This window comes from Pieris brassicae, chromosome 11, assembly GCF_905147105.1.
Source record: "Pieris brassicae chromosome 11, ilPieBrab1.1, whole genome shotgun sequence".
In the NCBI taxonomy this organism is placed as follows: Eukaryota; Metazoa; Arthropoda; class Insecta; order Lepidoptera; family Pieridae; genus Pieris; species Pieris brassicae.
This window is the reverse complement of record NC_059675.1, coordinates 12,891,121-12,907,875: the sequence shown is the minus strand read 5'-3', so window position 1 is coordinate 12,907,875 and position 16,755 is coordinate 12,891,121. Positions and strand designations below refer to the sequence as shown.

At 33.1% G+C, this 16,755-nt stretch overlaps 1 protein-coding gene across 3 annotated transcripts in view; it reads right to left on the bottom strand.

Moving 5' to 3' along the window:
- LOC123716613 (hemicentin-1-like) overlaps positions 1 to 15,651 on the bottom strand; it is a 68,209-nt gene extending 52,558 nt beyond the window's left edge. For 2 of the 3 annotated variants that reach the window (XM_045672445.1, XM_045672447.1), the window contains exon 1: positions 15,522 to 15,651. The gene's annotated coding sequence lies outside the window, so the exon portion shown is untranslated. Of the gene's footprint in view, positions 1 to 15,509 lie in introns of all 3 variants that reach the window. The other variant, XM_045672446.1, reaches the window with a different exon arrangement.
- Positions 15,652 to 16,755: the final 1,104 nt, after the last annotated feature.

Below are 16,755 nucleotides of genomic sequence, written 5' to 3'. Positions count from 1 at the left end.
AATAGTTTTCATTAGCCTTCAATTTAAAAAGTAAATATAAAGTCAATGCAGTTTTAATATTCAACAACTAAGTGTTTTATTTTTATATAATATAACAATGAAGCAGCATAACAATATCTCTCTTTAATTGACAGCTCATGAACGCTCAGAGCGTCCTGGGTAAGCAACAAAGCATCTAGAGTGGACTATCTGTTTCCACCGTTTTCTGTCCAACGCCTCGTTTTGAGGATGATGCGTCTTTCACTTCATCGGTCCATGTGCTCTTCATCGTGATCTTTTGCTTTCTGTGTTACCCACCACGATCAGTTTCACTAAGTTCTCATTGCCTCTGCGCATTGTATAGCCGAAATAAGAAACGATTCGCTGTAGGCCATATGCCTAGTAGACAGGCGAGTCCGAATGCGAAGTTTGGTCAAGATCGACGTATTGGTTGGTGCACTTCAAAGTTCATGGTATTCTAATCGTTCACCACATTTTAAAGGCATCGATCCTTTGCCTTTCTACTATAACAATATTATACTAATGTTATTCCAATGCAACGTCAACAAGAATGACAGGAGCAAAAATAATTCAGTTGGAATTGCCCGTATGACGTATGAAAATATTAACTTGACCAATTAACTATAAGCAGTCAATTAAAATACCCGCTTTAAATAGTTATATTAAGAACGTCAACTCAATGAAAATCTACGATCCAGTCCAATTTAACAAAGGTTCGTAAGCAGTCAGCGAATTCTATTAAGCGAATGATTAATGGTGGGTAAGTGTTCAAAATTGTGATCGGATTTCCCTGATTCAGTTTTTGTATATTTACACACAATAGCTGTCAAATATAATGCTTTTGTTGTTATGTAAAATATCTTCCATAACTCACGTGACTTACATAGGACCATGGTTGGAAAACGAACTTCTAGAGAAACCAATTCACCTTTACTTACGGCTAAGTGTGTATGAATCAATTAGGATAAACAGTTTTTTACTTCCTAGTAAGTATATCGCCTGCTCCTGCAAGCGTACTCTATACTATACTCGTATACTATAGTCCACGATCGTGCGTTTAAACTAATGCAATGAATTTTCATATTGTTTCTCTTGGGTCAACTAAAAAGCTATGAACTACTTGGTATTAACAAGATTGGCAAAAAAACTGTTGCGCTAAAGATTCATCATCCGCCGCCGCTGTTTCACAACAAAGCGTTTTTAAGGGAGAGCGTACTATCGCTATGAACAACTATCTGACCACTGAAGTATTTTCGAACCAAATCCTTTAAGAAAATAGCGTACCAATTCTTAAAAGGCCGGCAACGCACTCGCGCGCCTTCTGCCGTTGAGAGTGGGTGATGATATAACTAACAACCAGGAGATCCTCCTGCCGTCTTGTCTTTATAGAAAAAATATGATTAAATATACCCAGCATTATCACAAATATTTAAATCTTCTCAATACAAAACACAATAGATAAGCAGATCCTGTCTTTGTTCACTAATTATATTAAACGAATTATTCAACATCAAACAGCTAATAAATCTAAATTGTCCCCATCGCGCTTTCATCGTGTAAATTAGTTTTTGCGAGGAACTTTTTCTTTCAATTTTGTGTAATGATTTGAATCGGCAATTTTATACCAATCAAGTAACGATTTTAAAACCGTTAGGCCACAACTTTTTATATCACGCAAAAAGTAATTTGTTAAAGGTCATTGAAAGAGAGAAAGAAACTAATTCTGACAGTTAAACCTCGGACACGTTTCGCTAAATTACCGTTGTTTTCCTTCACCGTATGACCATTTCATTTAGGCACTTTAAAAAGTCCATCGATCCATTTTTATTTATAGGATATATGTAGGAGACATAGTAGGCACGCGATCAGGTAGATTTGTGGCTGAAAAGTAAATATGGATGAATTATATGTAGATTACAAACTTACAAAAATATTATATTTTCAAGAACCTCTTAAAGAGTCTGCAAACTGGCTCCATCTCTCGCTATCTTGAGCATTTCTCCCGATCTTCCCCACCAACTTCTTTAACCTCGTCAGCCCGCCGTGTAAGAGGGCGACGTCTCTTTCTTTTCCCTGGTAGGCCTTCCACCTTGTTATCCTGTTTGTCCATCTGCCATTGTTCATGCGAAGGGTGTGGCCCAAACGGTGTCGCCCCCCCCATTTCCACTTAATCTTTTTTAAGCAATGGGATAGTGAATCAATAATTTTTAGCCGAATTGGTTCGGAAATACTGCAGTGGGCAGCTGATTCCACATAGTGGTGGCGCGCGTCAAGTGCAACTGCCTTAAGAAACGCTCAGTTGAACGACGGACGACGAGGTGATACGGGTTTAATTTCGTATTCTGCCTTGACGTCCGATGATTAAACTCAAATGCAGGTATTAGTTCGTACAACTTCTTTGAATACTCTCCAAGGTAAATGCGGTAGAAGATGCAGAAAGACCCTACATCTCTTTGCAACGCCAAGGGATCAAGTCGTACAGAAAATGACTGGTCGTTGACGATTCGAATCGCTCTTCCAAAAACATGAAAATTTATATAATTGGCATTGACAGGATAACCAAGCAAACGATCCGAAAACCGTACCAACGAATAATTCCTCTAAGTACCTCTAATGCATACCAAATACATAATTTAAATCTCAACTTTGATACCTTAAAAGCATGTTCCCAATTCAATTTGCTTACATTTCGAGTTTGTATTTCACATTATATTTTGATAAGCAATTTTGTTGAGTAAACTCGGGAGAGTCAATATTATTTATTTGGATTGTATCTTTATGAATTATTGCTAAATCATAACCTAGATATGATTTTTATATCTTAGTATGTTTAATATCTTTGGGTATAATATTATTATTATATCCAAAGATATAATTTTTTTGTAGTAGGGAACTAAGTCATAAGCCTTGGTTTGGATTCCCAATGGGTTTCTGACAGTCTAGCCTATCTGAGTCAGTTTCGAGATTTTTATTACTGTTCGTAAATGGCGTAAAATATGACGGACATATTTTTTAAATTATACTAGCTTTTATCTTTATATAAATCTTCCGTTCAACAAAACATGTCTACTAAATGTCGAAGGTATAATATGGTGATATGTTATAATTATTAATATTTTCATTACAGTGTATCTCGGAGTTCGGTGAGCCTCTTGGCTAAGGTCTCCTCTAACCTTTTCCACTGTTCACTATTCTTTGCTACTCTTTTCCGGTTGCAGACTGCTGTTAATTTGAGTTCGTCCTCCCTTCTTATGCGTTGTCGGCCTGTTGTTCATTGTCCGTCTCTAATACCGTCAATATTTTGCTCCACTTTTCATGGGGGCTGCATAACATATGACCTCTCCATCTCCATTTCATTTTGTCTATCTTAGTCAGAATGTCTGTCACACCAGTTCTAGCTCTTATGTATGTGTGTCTTTATATCGAAGGTAAAAAATTCTAAAAAGTCTGTTAAGAGATCGTCATCTATTTTTCAACCTGTGCGAAGCCCGAGTGTATATAACGAAAATGCATTCCCGTATTACTGTTACGTAATCATATTTAGAATCTCCAGCGAATTCTTGGGTCATGTTTCGTGTATCTCGTTCTATCTCGATTTATTCCGGTTTCTCAATTTGGTGGCATTGTATATTTGACTATACCTTGATTAGGGTATTAACATTGATGGATGGGATAAAGAGCTTATTAAGACGTATAGCGGGCGAACGAGGCGTGACGTAAACTAGCGTAATATTTACGAGTATTACCATAGCGCTGTCTCCCCAGTAGGTTGGTTCTATTACTACTACTTTTATATAGGTAAATGGGGAGGTCTATGCGGGAACGCATAACGTAACGTAAACATTGTCAAATAACTATTTTATCTTTTGATCTTACATGACGTTTACCTTTAGATTCCGGAATCAACAGCTGACAGCTACAACATAAATGAGATCAAAGTATTGTATATGTATCGAGAGAGTAAATGATGATTAAACGACTGAAAGGAAATGATAGTCGAAAACATACACATTTTAAGACGTGTTGTTTAATTTTACGTTGCGATAACAAACGTTTATTAAAAAAGACCTGACGATGTCCAACCATACTTCTATAAAAAAATATTTCTTCCGCGAAGTAATTAATAATCTTATCTCCAGACATAGTAATTTAAATTCATATTAATATAAGTACAAGATGAAAACTATTACAGTATAATGTGTTTTTGAGGTCGATTCTATTTATTTTGGAATTATGACTGTTGAGGAAGATATGAAAAGACCAACCGACCAATACAAAAGAAGACTTAAGCAACACGTCAACCTCCTAGCTTCGGGTATTTTGGAAACGGCGGACTGCGTGTTGCTGAGAAGGGCCAGACTTGCCGCACTATGATAGTTTGATACGGAGGGAAAACAAATTATTGTATTTAGTATTGTCTTTTGTTAACATAGCTTTTCGACATTAAGAAAACACTTTTTAAACCGTGACCAAGCACGCTGTAAAGCACGCGAAACGTCGGAAATAATTATAAGTTTATAATAGTAATACATAGCTTCAATCCGTTTAAAAAAAATTTCTTAAATTATTGTATTTGCATGCCAAATTGCTTCAAAATCATAAAATCTAATAAAAGCCAAGAACCTGATTGCAGATGGGTAAAAAAAAATTCGGTTTCGTTTCAATCGTCCGTTCATTGCAGCGGCAGTATTTCATGAATTTTTAAAGATATTTTTAAAAACTTTTCTGCTCAAATCTAGGAAACAATGTTCACAATGCGCAGGTGTATGCTGCAATCACTTTATTTGCTTTAGTACAACAAACAGGTATCTGTCTGTGGGGTAAAGTGATACTATGCATTAATTATAAAGTTATTTTTTCGCATTAGTAAAAAGAGTTAATTTAAATTATTGCATTGGCTTTTAAGCCCGTAAAAACTGTCTCTTATTAAAAGATAAGGAAACCTATTAACACATTATATGTGTAACACTAAGAGTCTATGTTGTACAGTTCCTAGCAACTAGCAAACATTTCTGTGTGTGATTAATTGATATTTTTTTTATTCAGCCTTTGATTATCATATATTTATAGTCCGGGAACTCAATTTCCGAGGATCTTATGTTGTTATTTGCAAAAAAACAAACAAACAACTATTACAATTCTAAAATTAAAATTTTAAAACATTAGAGATTAGATTTAGCTTGCAAGACTTTAGTTATATATGATAAACAGGTTTTTAAATTCGTATGGAAATGTTAAAAAAAATTACATAATTAGTATATATAAATGGTAGGAAGAATAACAAGAAAAATAATATATATAAGCTTTAACCTACTAAACTTTCATTAGGGAGGTTGTAGGATATTTCGTTAAGGCAATAACTAAAATTCTAAAGTAGGGTTTTCCCGGCCATCATTCCACCGAAACCGTAAACATATTTATCAAAATATTTGTCTTAACTTCCTTGGGTAAATGGGGAATATAAATGTATATCCGAAGAACCTTTTCTGATAGAATAGGATTAGTTAAAATTTAAATAGATTACGTTAAACTGTTAAAAAATGGTATGTTACGTTAATATTTTGCATCTGGCATGACGGTGTCAAAAAATCAATAGTACCTTAATCTGTGAATCAATCGATGAATTTCATATTATTTAAGGTAAATATTAGATAATATTTTAAAAAAACTACCAAGACTTATAATACAAATTTCGGAAATATTGTAATTATTTTTTATTCATTCGTTATACATCTACATTAACCTGTAGCCTTGAACCACCTCAAGTGATGCATATGAAAGGCCACACCCAATCAAGACGGATAAAAATAAATATTTTCCTTCTCGTTACAGTTATATAACATAGGAATTGAACTTGAATACATAAAGTTAAAAACATCTGATAAAAAACATAAGTTTACTTGCTTATTTACACACACCCACACAAACAAACCGAGGTCTTTGTATCTTCTGTAGTATTTATTATGTTTCCTGTGTATATGGTCACCCATATCGGTAGAGTCATACAAAATAATTACACAAATTATAAGTTGTCATTCAATAAAATTGTTACACGCGTGAGAATATTGTATACAATAAAATTAAAGGAAAACATTACAGTGTCATATCACATTACAATGTAATATAGGTAATCATAGGTAGTAATGGTGATATACAATGCCGTAAAGTTCACATTAAAAATACATTTATTGAATTAAATAAAAATTACATATATGTAATTTTTTTAGGTCTGTGCCACGCCGTCGACATTTTGGAACTAAGGCAAGGCAGTTTTCTCACGATGTTCTCCTTCACTATTTGTCAATGTAAGTTGTGAACATAGAAAAAAAGTATGTTGGTGCAGAGCCGGAGGGATCTAAGGAAGGCCTCAGCGATGAGAGTCGAACGCTGATGATTCCAGGACAACACTGCTCGTTATTTGTTAATGTAACAATCCGTTTCTATGTGTTATATGTAATATTATTTTTGTATAATATTATATATAACATATGTTATAACAATGAGACATCGCAAAAGATCAGAAGAGATAAGATTAACGACCAAAGTAGAGGACGTTATAAAGAAAATAAGGCAATTGAAACGCTGGACCAAGCACATGACGAGAGATAGCAGGATGAAATGGACTAAAATTATTACAGAATGACAACGAGGAAAATAATGAGACGGAGAATAATATGGACAGGCCATATAAAGAGAATAGGAGGCACAACTTGGTCAAGAAGAGCTAACATTAGAAAAGATTGGAAGCAGCTGGAAGAGGCCGACGTGTCAAAGGACACGCTGATAACCAAAATCGGTAAAACTGACGAATTAGATTAAGTTAGGTTATGTTACTTAACCAAGTGTGTATATATATATTATAATAATAATAGTATATAATTAATTATTGCAAGAAATTGTTAGACATTTTGTGAACGGATCCTCCGGCCACAACATGCCCTCATCGTGTTGGACAATTTATGAATTCTTATATGTGAGATGATCTGTCCTACTGTTTAGTGAATATTTGATAATTTACAGTTCATCAATATTTGTTAATATAAAATCAATTAATTTAACTGCTTATTATGAAACAATTAAATATATTTAAATTAAATCTAATTGATAATTGGCAAATAAGTCTTGGTAAATTTGTCGAATCAGGGCTGTATCTTAAATCATTTTTTTTCCATCGTTCTTTACGAGTTTTTTGTAGTAGGTACCTACCTAGGTAGGTGGGTAATAATTTGAAGGAAGCGCATGGCTTTGGAAAGATTTAAAAAACTAATAATATTACATGCATGATATAAATAATATTGTCTCCGAGTGAATTACATTACATTAGGTTATTTTAATTCTAAGAGGCGTTTGCGACGAAGTTAGGTAAAAGCCAAAAAAAAAACCTTTCATTAATTTCACAAATCATGATGTTTTAATTAATTTCTATAGGGTTAAAGAACATGAGCCATGAGCTGTTTTAACGCTGAGCCGTGATTCGACAAATTTACCGAAGTCTTTTGTTGCTGAATACTTTATAAAATACAAATAATAAAATAAAATACATTAACAGAACACCGACTCTATTAAACGTACACTACAGTCACAATTTCATTAATGTAAAGTTTGTTTAAATGTCTCGTTTCGAGTGCAAGTATACCGGTTAGCTTTTAATTATAAATAACTAGTGTTTTGTCTAAACTATATTAGGACTTTAAAAAATTGTCTACCTTAATTTATTTTTATGACATCTATTCAAAAGAGCATCGGTGGTTATAAATGATTTAAATAGCTTTTTGAATCCTAGGCCATTTGAATTTGGAATGTCGATATTGTTCCACCAAAGAGATCGACCACGAAAATTGTATGAAAATACTGGTTGTCAAGAAATAAAAAAATAAAAATCCGCGTTAAAATTGTGATTTGCTTAGCAAACAAACTTCTATTTTATTTGTTGTCCTAACTATGAAAAAATGTTTATGAAAGGCTTTAAAGACCTTAAGGCTTTAAGAATAGGCATTGTAAAGCTTGCAATAAAGTTTGCAACTCCCAAGTATTTTTTAATACGTGAGATCGTTCATATGGAGTTTCTCTGAAATCATGATTATTTTTAATGTCCCTACACATTAGGTGGCACTGTCTGTTCTGCCACTGTTTCATTGTACCTATTTACATAAGCATTCGGTTTATATGACGTATATGATAAAAAACATGTGTGTGTACTTATGTTAACCCGTTAGAAGTTGTACTTCTTTGGCGTAATAAGATAGAAATCTTTTTTTTTATGTTTCGCCTTATTCTACGTTTGTAGAATAAAACTACACTAACAAAAGAATTGTTTCATTTTCTAGTTGAATAAAGTTCATTTAAATATCACAATATCATTTCTGTATATTAAAGAAATGGATTTTTTTTTATTTTAACATATTGACTATGCTAACTTCAGGGTGTTGGTATTTTGTAATTGTCTGTGCACGGATCGTAAAAAATTACTCTCATAATAGTTCCCTAACGCGATAAAAGAAATATAACAAAAATAACAATTCCATACCTGCTTTTAAATGTACTAATGTAGATGTACTTTCCATGTCACCAAACACCACTCATATCATAAATCACAAAATTATTTGATTTACTATAATAAGAAAACAGGACTATTTAATAATTCCAGATTGCATATTCAAATGTTTGATTTTTGAAATTGAACACGTATGAATATTGAATACAATTAAAGACTAATTATTATAATCAGTATGGTACACACACATCTTAACAAACAACATTTATAACTGACACACTGGTTGCCTTATTTTGCGAACCCCAAAACAATTCACGAAATAATATTGGCGCTAATATAAATAATGACTAGTCAATATAGATTCTAAATTCAAATGTAGTAATATGGTTTCTTTTTATATCTATGGCTATACTAATTATCACTGGCCAGCATCACAGCTACGTACAACAATACAAAAACAAGCTTCATTCTGCGTTTATCCATGCTTCGAGTCTCCTAAGTCGTCTACTAAGTAGCGTCTCGAAATAAAAAGAGATTTTTGTAATAGCTTATGACTTTCAAAAGACATACACCTTTAGAATTGTACGCAATACGGACGTGTATAATTAAAATGTTTCATCAGTGTAAATTGTAAAGATTAATTAAATTATTAAATATTTTTCAGTTGGTTTTGTATTATAAATAGTCTTTCACGTAAACAGAATACTACTAGATTGAGTCGCGTATATTCACGCACATATTAAATTATAATTGTATAATGTTTGACTAGTTTTACACAGCTATGCAACTGAACACATATATATGGGTTTAAATTTATTTTGTTTTTAAAAATATGTTTTGTATATTTCATCAACAGATATAAGAATATAAACCGATAAAAGCTCCATTAAAAGTAAGCTTTTCGAATGTAATCTGACGGCGAAACAGAGTGATAATGTTTGGTGAGTGCTTTTCCTCAACAGGTGTAAAACACAATATAAAACTTTCCAAATGAATCTTCGCAATTTTGTGTAATAAATTCTCTTAAAGCTTCATTATCAAATGGTATGTCACTAAGTAAAACATATAATAAAATATTGCTAAGGAACATAAGGGGCTGGTCATATCTAGAGCACGGGATAAAAGATGGACAGAAACAACAAAATGTACTGGACTTTTTGACAGCGATGTATAGGACGTAAATTCTCTCAAAGCTTCATTTTCAAATGATATGTCACTAAGTAAAACATATAATAAAATATTGCTAAGGAACATAGGGGGCTGGTCATATCTAGAGCACGGGATAAAAGATGGACAGAAACAACAAAATGTACTGGACTTTTTGACAGCGATGTATAGGACGTAAATTCTCTCAAAGCTTCATTTTCAAATGATATGTCACTAAGTAAAACATATAATAAAATATTGCTAAGGAACATAGGGGGCTGGTCATATCTAGAGCACGGGATAAAAGATGGACAGAAACAACAAAATGTACTGGACTTTTTGACAGCGATGTATAGGACGTAAATTCTCTCAAAGCTTCATTTTCAAATGATATGTCACTAAGTAAAACATATAATAAAATATTGCTAAGGAACATAGGGGGCTGGTCATATCTAGAGCACGGGATAAAAGATGGACAGAAACAACAAAATGTACTGGACTTTTTGACAGCGATGTATAGGACGTAAATTCTCTCAAAGCTTCATTTTCAAATGATATGTCACTAAGTAAAACATATAATAAAATATTGCTAAGGAACATAAGGGGATGGTCATATCTAGAGCACGGGATAAAAGATGGACAGAAACAACAAAATGGACTGGACTTTTTGACAGCGATGTATAGGACGACAAAAGAAAAGATGGACGGATGACGTAATATAACTATCACGGTCAATTTGGATGAATATTCCTTAAGACAAAGAGAAATGGAAAAATATGGAGGAGGCTTTCACGCTAAAAGAGGTCATAGACATAAAACACTAAAAACTATTTTTAGAACTGAATAGGAAATTAAAATACATTTAAAAGTTTGGTCCTCGTGGCAGTGTACCTTTAACGCTGGCACCATTTATTGCGATACTTATTCGTTCAGGGAGGAAAGCACAAGCTCAGCGGTACCAGGCCCCAACTTAAATCTTTATTTAGCGCCTGTGCACTTGAACCCCACGAACAAGACTCTTACAACCGCCGTACTTGAGCCGTTTATTTTTTCCGCCTGCTCTGCGGCTGCCCCAGCTTTTCTGCTTGTCCCAGGGATCTGAGAGTACTAAAGTATCCACACAAGTAGCGTCGCATACCAAAGCCCGTCCCATCCTTCATTGGATCAACGACATACCATCCGGCCGCTTGTCATCGTCTCTAGCGAAGCCCGCTGGCTTTAAAATGGCTGGGACATTGATGTAGGCAAGAGATGATGTCGCTACCTACTTTACACTATCACAACTAATATAATCAAAACCATTATTATATGAATAATAAAACTTTAATTATAATAAAAGTGCACAAGGCAATCCGATGGAAAGGAACCCCCTAAAGCTAAGGACGTATTTACCCAGATTTGAGTTCCAATCCTTAAACTAACCTTTTCACTACTGAACACGTTTGTAAAAATCGATTTTTACAAGGTTGGAAATACAACATTAATAATAATAGAACACCGTCTAATCGGTAAAACATATGTTTTGAACCGATAGCTGACGATTCAAAAGTGATTTATAAGAATTAAAAATAAAACATTTATCACGGCCGGAATCCTTGGTGTCAGCCAAAGTCATTAGAAGTTTAAGAACATTGTGTACTCTAGTATTCTTTATTAAGATAGTAACCCCCAACCGTGCTCACCAGGTGTCATTATCAGCCATGAATCCGCCCTTGATGGAATACTGAACACAATATTAATATTAAACTCAGTCGATCAGTTCACGACTATTTTAGAAAAGGTATTTAATATTAAACTTTCTAATTAATAAGGTATACTGAAGCACATGAAAAGTCAACTAAACATAAATTATTCCTGCTTAGTTAACTGGCTAATTACATGTAATCTGACACAGTATCAAAACAGGGGAGCTACACACCTGTAAACATACAATTATCGGTATCGCGTGCCAGATAAGTACTGTATATTTAACGTGATTTAAGGACGCAGGCAATCGAAAGAAAAATATCTATTTCTTTTCGTTATCCAAAAAATGATCCACAATAATGCTATAGAAAGAGACAGTGAACGAGAACGAGGAACGAGAGAGAGGGGAGAAATCTCTAGGGTCTCAAGATGAGGATAAAATAGAGGAGATATACATAGGTATAGTGTACACGCTACATAAGTGGTATCTATCCTGTATACCTATGTATATCTTCTCTATTTTATCCTCATCTTGTGACCCTAGAGATTTCTCCCCTCTGTCTCGTTCCTCGTTCTCGTTCTGTGTACCGGAGGATTTGAGTGTATGAGTTATACTGTTAAGGCCTCGGTAGAATGCAAGAGCAACCCTCTTTAACTTGGCCTTGGCGGAACTTCCCGAAGGTTATACCCGTGTCCTCTTCGGGGCAGAATATGCGCAAATGCATGCAAAAAGTTGCGTCCTAAAAATATAGCCACTATCAATTTCTAAGGTAAAATAAAGCCATACCACGCTATACAGATAATATAAAAAAGAAATGTTTGTGTGCGACATTTTACTTTTTACGACACACGCAACTAACTACTTTAATATATACAAAGAAAACTTGCGACATTTGCTAAGACATAGGAACAGTTCTGCTTGAAGATTTTTATGTCCGTCTCCAGAAGTAATTTAATTAAAATTCATCAAGCTCATTTCTGAGTCACCAATGAAGCATCGAGAGCGTTATCTGTTTTCACCAGTTTCTGTCCAGCGTCTCTCTTACCTACAGTGTTAAGGAAGATGAGTTTTTCACTTGATCGGTCCATCTGGTGGGTGAACCGCCACGTGATCTTTTGACCAACCACGATCTTTCCGAGTTCTCATCGCCTTTGCGCATTATTGCTGTATAAGATTTTTCGAAGGGTTTTAAGAAGACAAAAGGCGATCAGCCTGTGTCGATATAAAGCACCTATTGCTTACTGGTAATTAAATTTAGGACCCGGCACTTAATAAGGAAGCGACGAAAATAAAATTTTCTGTTATCCTTAAATAACTATGTTTACGTTAACGGTAGAATTATAATATCCGACCACCAATTTTAGAAGACCCCGTATAGGTCCATACCTATTGGATGAACCAATAAAACACCTGATGACCTACATTTGCCCCAAATAACTTTAAACGCGCAAAAATTTCGTAAGGCTGATAAGTTCATTCGTTTGTTTGTTTCGTTGAATTCTTCGGAACCGTAGAAGGCTATAGGCAACACATTTGTTAGCATTAGAATGATCTACTGCTGATCATGAGGTCTTAGGTTCGATTTCTCGACCTCAATAACACATTAAGCAGTTCATTTGTAAGTTTATGTGCGTGATGCATCTGTTTTAATTTAAATGCCAGTAGAAATTGAAAACGCAGCATCAAATTAACAGCTAAGCGGAGATATCAAAGAAAAGAAGACTAATGTTAATGTTAAGTTACACCACCGATGACCACGCACGTAAAGCGCGCGTAACGTCGAAAAAATTTAAAATTATATACATAATTATAAGTTTATAATAATAATACATAGCTTCAATCCGTTTAAAAAAGTGTTTTCTTAAGTTGTAAAAGCCATGTTAACAAAATACTCTTTAATGTTGCTAAGTCCTTTCCCAACTTATAATTAATTCATCTGCAATGGCTCGTTTTATAAATATCAAGACTGCCATGCTATTTAGAAACAAAGCAATCGATAATCCCTTTATCTAGAATAATAAAAGGATAGCAATCGTATATCGAAGTAAAATCTAATGTTTATCGGCCATGGCGGGCAAGTACCAAATATTGTGAAACCATGATTTTCATAAATTATTTCAATAATTTTTTCAATTAGGCTTATTCAAAGGCACTTTTGAAAATAAAAATTACAAAGTAAAAAAATGACTCTAGTTACCTCTTCCAAAGGGAAGTTTCATAAGGAGAAAATGGAGCAAACTAAATAAAAAATATTTTGTATACATTGATTTGATAATGATAATATCAATTATGTATAATACGCATGGTGATTTAAATGCAGCTGATAACTAAATTATCATGTAGATACATACAAATATTCACAAATATTTCAACTATAGATTTAACATTATTCTTTATTAAAAAAAATGACATATAGTTAAACAGAGTGTGAGCTGTGAGTTAATCAACTCAAAAATAAATTATTTCAATCATTTTTTCAATTAGGATTATTCAAAGGCACTTTTGAAAGTAAAAATTACAAAGTAAAAAAATGACTCTAGTTACCTCTTCCAAAGGGAAGTTTCATAAGGAGAAAATGGAGCAAACTAAATAAAAAATATTTTGTATACATTGATTTGATAATAATAATATCAATTATGTATAATACGCATGGTGATTTAAATGCAGCAGATAACTAAATTATCATGTAGATACATACAAATATTCACAAATATTTCAACTATAGATTTAACATTATTCTTCATTAAAAAAAATAACATATAGTTAAACAGAGAGTGAGTGTGATTAACTCGCAAATCAACTCAAAAATAAAGGTTGGATTTCAGCTGATTAACTGTCAGTCGAAAAAGTTTGAACCAAGTCTAAGGTACCATAGTTCACAGACTTTTAATGTATTGGGGCATGGGGCGGACAAAGTTTTTACGGAGAGGAGCTTTTACAGCAAGTAGATGACAAATTTGTTTTTTTAGGCAACCATGCCATGGCCAAGATGGTGATATGAGAAATTGGATAAACGAAAAATAACAGACACAAAGAATTAAAGCGATTGAAATTACCTATGCAGGCGATTATGATACTGGTTTTATTTTGATCATCAAAAATGTCAAAACAAGGCAAAAGTAATAGAATTATTTGTATAATTTAGGTTTTACTATTATTATTCTACAGTAAGTTAGTTAATATACAAGATGATATGCATCTTTACCTATCGTAAATAATTTTAAATGTACACCAAACCTATTAACGGTTCTGACCTCACTTTGTTTGCAAACGTTTTCCCGAAGTAAAAACTAATTTAAACAAATACCCAAATCTTCAGCGTGCTTTAAAATTCCACGAATTTCCAAAAGGCCTAATCCTAATCTAAGAAATATCTGGTTTTAACTACAACTTACCCTTAGAGTAATGAGATCCCATACCTAATATAAGATGAATTAAGAAGATAGAAATGAAACATGAGCGGCAATTCTATGCATTGAACCCGGATGTCTCGGAATTGATATCCAAACTAAGATGTAAAGAAACGCAAAATGTGTGTCTGAATCATCGACAAACACTGTTAATTGGGCGAGCACCAATCATGACGCAAACTCAGAGTCGTTTATTAATTTTAAACATTACTTTAAAATGTCCTTTTCTAATGTCAAATCTGCACCTATCTATTAACGAAGTTAATTGTGATAGACCTATCAGAGGACGGCTTACATTCTCGGTAAAACTAGAATACAGATGACATCGAAGGTTATTTAGGTAAGCAACTTGCAAAATTATAAACACAAATAAATCATGAAACCTGCCAATAATTATAGCAATTAAGAGTGGACGTAGAAACGTATAATTTAAAATATTTAAACTAAAGTATAATAAATACGAATACATTAGCATTCTTCGGATATATCTCAATAAACAAGTTTTATGGAATACTAAATTCTTTAAAACAACCTTTGTTTTATTAATATCATTTGTAGGTTCCATCATAAATTCTAGTATTTAAATATATTTTTATAAAATAAATCATAAAACGAGTTTCACTACTTCATGTTATTTTGGGTGATAAAAATGTATTATATATTAATAATAAACTGTAAAACAAGCAATTTTTTCGTCAAAACATCTTCCGTATTAATTTTATTAAATCATAAATAACACGTTAAATCAACGCAACACGCAAAAAATAGTTACCTTAAAACTCACCAATTAGCATGAAACATCCACGACAAATCACATAAACTTAACAATATTTTTTAAAACACAACACGTAATACACAATTTTAAAGTTACGCACAAAAATAAGCTTTAAGCTCTACACGTCCGATCGCTACGGAGTGAATTTTGTACTGTCTTGCGAGACTCGTCGCTCGAATATTCACTATGAGGCTATACGGGCTTTTTTATTCAGAAATAGGTTTGTTTGACTGCGTATAAAGAGTTCCAACGTTCATTCCGCATAAATAAATATAGATGGAAGCATCTGTCGATGAAAGGGTAATTTTGGCATTGGGAGCATAACACACAAAGGTTTTTCATGTCCGATCAAAAAACCGTCTTTTATTATTTACTTTTAAATTAAATATTATTTTGAGCGTTATACACTGGCACTGGGATCAAACTTTTTTATTATTATTATCACTATGTAGGTTAAGAATATTGTAAATACTGTACATTTTTGTGTTTTGTGATGTATGTAATTAAATTCAGCGATCACCGACCGTTCCCCTCTATAGTTGGATACACGGAAATTTCAACCTTACAACTTTTATTACAATCAGAATGTGTAGAGAGGAAAGGCCAAACATTTGATGCGCGTATCATTTGTAATTCGTGTTACATAGATAAAAGACAGATTTTTACCAGGAATCAAATCAAGGACCTCAGATTTTACCTTAAGTTTACAGATGTTTTAATAGATCTCTTGGTGTAATATCAATTAGGAGTCTTATATAATTCTTATCTTTATTATCCCATACAGCATTAGTATTATGTATTTTAAATACTTGTGTACAATAGAAAAACAGTTAAGACAAAACGCTCTATATATTCCCTTTAATAAATCAGAATTACTAACAATTTTAAGGTTGATATAATTCACACATTGATATATTCATAGTAAATTTTTATAGCACTCCGGACGTAACGAGAAAAGCAACTGTTTAGAATTTTTGATACCTTCATATACGTGGATAACACTGAAAATGTTTAGAACTGGCCAGTTAGAAACGTTGCTAATGTAAACTTTTTTGAATTTCAATTTTAGAACTCTTTGGTAATATATTGCATTCATTTGTCATTTGTTTTTGTGAATTGGCGGCATATCTAAAACTCTTGTTACGCGTGAAAATGATATTTTATTATGATTTTCGTTGTGGGCTTACTCAACAACAAAGCTGCATAGGCTGTAATTAGCATTTCTTAATGAAGCCCCAGGTCG